The following is a 5,402-nucleotide window of genomic DNA, read 5'->3' on the forward strand; positions in this document are numbered from 1 at the left end:
TCAATTAATTCATATCTACTTGAGATTTCATCATCCTTTCATTGGTTTACTTTTCAATTTTTAGATTATTTAGCAATCTTTAATTGTTTGATCTTAGATTCATGATTTCTTCATTTGCATTGGTGAGTTGATTAATGAAGTCTACTTGCTAAAGGGATAGATGTTCAATCTCATTGTTCATTTTTTCTATCTCTTATTTTATCCTATTTTTCTCTTCCATGACTTCACACAATCTAACTGACTAGATTTCTTGCTCTCTTTTTACCTTGCTTACTTCTTCTTGAAGTGTACCATTATTTGCCAATAGTTCTTTGATTGCCTTATTAGCTTCATCTAAATTTCTTGAATGGATGTCTTGAATTCTTTCTTCAATCTAGAGCTATTCATTCATCTGTACTGCAACATCTTTTCTTCTTTTCAAGAATTGAGAAAGTTGCTCATTTTCTTTCGAGTTGTTCAATATCCAATTCCAAATCTAGCTTCTCATTATCAATAGCCTTTGTTGAAAAACAAAAATGGGAAACATATACTTCTGATAGGGGGGTGTGAATTAGAAGTACTAATCTTTAACAAATAAATTTTTTCACTTGAACAATGCATGCACTAACATATTGGAATAACCTATAAAGTAAATGCATCCACATAAACACTTGACACTAGATATGATTACCCAAAAACCCTCCAATGAGAAGATAAAACTTGGGTGGGGATGACACCCATAATTCTTCACTACTACAACAATAAAGTGTCACCTGTTAGGGTTACATAGTTTGACCACTTTCATGATCTACCCTATGAAAGGCTTGCCCTGTTAAAGGCTTACAAAGGATTTTTAGATCCTACCCTATTAAAGGATTTTAACACCTTGTTGGAAGTGTGTCTGGTTAAAGGATTTTACTATAATGATTGTTAAATCAACCTTAGTCCAAAGGATTTTACTTTTCTAATATAGTTGTTAGAAAGTAACAGTAGAATGTTTGATCAGATAACTTACAACTTCATCTTGTTGATTTCAAATCACAATTTTGTCCATCTTGATCCTTTTTTATTTGATTTGCCAATGTTGTATCACTAATCCTCTATTGTGCAAACTGGTTCTATAGTTCTTTCACTATGGTAGCTCACCTTGAATGCTTTCTAATCAATTCATCCCTTCACTTCCTTCAATACTTCACTTGTGTGCATCCCTCCATACATCTATATATTTTGAGTTATGGGGTTTTGTCTTCCTTATAAAGACTTTGGTGACTAATGGTTAGGTATGAATCTACGACTAATATTCATCCTTTTTGAAACTTAATTTTTTCTATATTTCTAATTGGGTGCATGTTGATTGCATAGAGAATCCAAATGGATTCACTCTTATCTTCAAAGCTTTGAGATCTATTCAAAAGTCAGCATAAAAATGGTTTACATAGTTGTTTGTGCCATCGCAAAAAACTAGGTCCATTCTATGTTACTCAACACTTGATAATATTGATGCTCAACATTTACTATAATTCTATCTTGCTCGACACTTGCTATAATTCTATCTTGCTTGGTACTTGAACTTACTTAGCACATGAGTGACTCCACATCTATAAATATTATACTTAGCATGTGTTACTAGTTTGGCATGAACTTAGTAAATATCTTAAGTGTATTGACACTCAATTGTCAAAACCAAACTAAGATCAATAATCTCCCCCTTTGACATGAGTGTTAAAAACACTTAATTGTATATAACAAAACTAATTTTCTTGAGTATAATATATACATAGTTTTGCATAATATACAAAAGTTCAAAATTTTCAAAAACATTGTAATAGACTCATATACCTTAAAATTTTGCTCAAAATTTTGTAACACCCCCTAAGTTAATGTGCCCATTCTATATCCAAAATTTCTTCTCTTCTTTGAGTAGATTTTCTTCATGCTAATACTCTTTTTCTTCAAAAATATTGACACTCAAGTGCTTTCTGATATGCTCTATTTCTACTCTTTTGATGTTTGCTCCCCCTTTTGGGTTATCTCCGTCTTTATTCTTTATCATCTCCCCCTTTCATTTGTTAATATCTCCCCATTTTTTACACTTATGTCAAAGGGTCTATACACTGATTGTGTATCTATCCAAAAAGTTCTTGTGGACTTCCATTATAATCTTCAAAGTAGCATCCCATTTGTCTAATGCAACATCTAAGGATTTTATTTAGATGGTTGTCTCTGCTGCAAGGTGAACTAGTCTATCCAATGTTCAAAGATTGGGATCTTTCTTTAATACTATTTCTACATATGCTAATTCCTTTTGGAGTATTTCAATATGAGGGGTAAGGGAGGCTTTTATATTAATCAACCTAGCTCTCATGCTAGCCTCTTCTACTGTTAACACAACTAGTTGATTTTGTGTCTGAAGCACTAAATTAAAATGCTTCACTCTAAGCTAGATTTTAGGGTAGTTAAATATTTGAGATCTACAAGTTTCTTTCTAGGTTCAGAATTCTATGGCTCATTTCTTGTGTGAAGAGTATGGGATCACACAATTTTGTGTACAATGAGAAAATGTTTTCAAGTACTTTCTTCACTTTCTCAATTTTGGTAGCCAATTGAACTTGTGATAGTTCTATTTCACTAGATATTTTCTCATTAACTTTCCCTTGAAATTTCTTTTTAGAACATTCCATAAGTTTAAAATTAGTATCCTAGTCTTCATTAGTCACTTGTTCAACAATTTTTGATAGTTGTTCTAATATAGGTTTAGATTCATTAGGTGTTTGCAAACTAAAAGCATCTAAAAAGATGTCTTTGATCCCCTAAATTGCTTGCCTCTATTTGTATTTTTTCCATAGTGTTTCTTGATTCTTCTTTCTCTCCAATGCTTCTTGCACTATATTGATCTATTATAATGTCATTATTGCATAGTCATATTTGGGTATCATTATTTCTTCAACTAAAAGTGCATCACCATAGTGAAATACCTTAGCAACCTTTGTTGAGTTGGAGCCTGGTGCTGAAATCTACAATGGTATTACATCAGTGCTCAGCCTCTAAATGACTTTAGTAGGAGTGTCAAATGTTGGTAAGTTTACCAATGTCTATATGGCTTCTTGCTTCTTTACCTTGGGTGTGTCTTTTTCTTCATCAGAATTTCCTTGATTAATGACAATAAATTAAGGTGCACCTTGTGTTTGTGCATGAGGTACAGAAACATTTGTCTTTCTTACTTCTTCTTTTGTATGCTCCTTTACTTCTATAGTCTAAGTTGTATCAACTACATCAACTTTTGCAGTAGTGTCAACCCTTTTAGACTTATCCTCTAGTTGTATTATTTGTTAAGCATTGGTAGCTATAGAGATGGTAGAAGGTGGTTCATGTGTGTTCACATTTTCCCCTCTTATATCAACTACTTCTTTTTGAATTTCATCCATATTGACCAATATAGGGTTTTCACATAATCTTGCCTATAATGTGGATTGGTCAAGTATCATTTTAAAATCCTCTATAGTTAATGGATTAATGTTTTGAAGTGAGCTATCAGGAACATATTTCACTATTATGGTCTCTACAAGTGTGTTTGTTTCATGTGGAGGGCTCATGGCTGGCAATTGTGAGTCTTCCACACTTTTTTATGTTTTATGCTCATCAACTATTACCATCTCATCTTTCTTTTGTTGTGTCTCCTCCACAATGGTGTCTCCTTTTTCTTATTTTGTTTATTCTTCCTTGTCCTCACCTTCTTCCTCATTTTTTCTTCCCTCAAAGGGATCTTTTTCTCCTACTTTGATTATGGTCAGGCCATATATCAATTTCCACATTTGTGTGGATTTCTTCACAACATCCTCAATTCTATTCTATAAAATGTTGAATGCGCTATACTTTGGTGCAAATTTGCTACCATATTTCTTTTTGGTCATGGTTATTCGTCCCTTTGACAACTCTAGCATCACTTGTGCTAATGTTGATTCTCTTATTTCTTTCTCCATGTTTAGGCAATAATGCCACTTATTCTCAACAATGGTGTACAATTCCTTTGGCATTGTATTATCAAATTCAAGAGTAGTATTCTTGAATTTTTCCATCATGGCATATACTGACTCTTCTATCATGTTTTGGTCTTCTCTACCAAGTTTTCCAAATTCAATGTTTTTCAATCTTGTCAAATCTACATTATAAGAGAGATTGCTCACTAAGAGCTTCTACAAGAAAGTACATCTGAAGAGCTTCACTACAAGAGCTTACACTTGAAGAGCTTGATTACAAATGAACATAACCCTTCCTTAAATAGGCACTTACCACCCAATGGATGATTTATCCACAACATTCTAGAATTTCACCTACAACCTTCTACAATATCTACAGCTTTCTAGAATTTCCACCTAAATACAACTAAGCATCACCATGTGGCCCAATTAGAAAATTACATTTCTTTTGTAGATCACAACAAATATTAAATGCATGATTTAGGGAACTTTCCAAAAACTTCTTAAGATGCCACCTACACACCTCGATTAATGGAATAACAACTATTTTTATTATTTTTCTATTTATGCCACCTTTGCACATTGAAAATAGAAATTCCTCTTTTCTCCTTTTTTTCCTATTTTCCAATTTTTTATTATTTTCTTTCTATTTTCATCACTTTCTATCTCCTCCACAATTTTTATTTTTTATTTTTCCTTTAAACTTAATTTTCTCGTGCAAGATGCTCCTGCATCAGACTCCCTTGGTAGATAGAAAAGTGTGTCCCACACTTTGATGACAAAAAAAAGATATAGAACCATCTTCATCTTCACCACAAGCTTCCACCTCAATAGGGACAAGAAAACCAACCTGCAAATCTTCCACACATTTTTTTTTCTAATGCATGATGCTCCTACATCTGACTCCCATGGTAGGAAAAAATTTGTGAATATGGATTCACAAAATGAAGTAGCCACTGTTGACATTTTTTTTTTCTCTTCCTCCAACACATAGCTGAAACAAGTATCCAGTGCTGATATATTTCCTTCTTTCTTCTTTTCCAACACCTAGCTAGAACAAGTGTCTATTGTTAAAATTTCTCCTTTGCAATGAACTTTGTCCAAGTATAACTCTCATCCTCATTCAATCTTGTTGAATTAATCACACCTATAATCAACCTGGTAACACCATACCAATCTTCCTTTGCATATCATACATGACTAACAAGATCCTCATGCAAACCATCAATAATATCTTTCAAACTCACCTCAAAGACAACATCCCATGATTCATAAGAATTTACCTGTTTGACATCCTCATCTTTGCTTGCCTCTTTTATGTTTTCAACAATGCACATAACTACTCCACTTGCTTGATCTCCAACGAAGGCACTATACTTTTCCTCCATTGCTGCAATCTTCAAATCATCTTGATCTATTTCAAGTTCATAAATCTTGCCATCTTCA

The sequence above is a fragment of the Cupressus sempervirens genome, chromosome 9, assembly GCF_028749045.1.
Source record: "Cupressus sempervirens isolate cs-2001-9-10 chromosome 9, ASM2874904v1, whole genome shotgun sequence".
Lineage (NCBI taxonomy): Eukaryota > Viridiplantae > Streptophyta > Pinopsida > Cupressales > Cupressaceae > Cupressus > Cupressus sempervirens.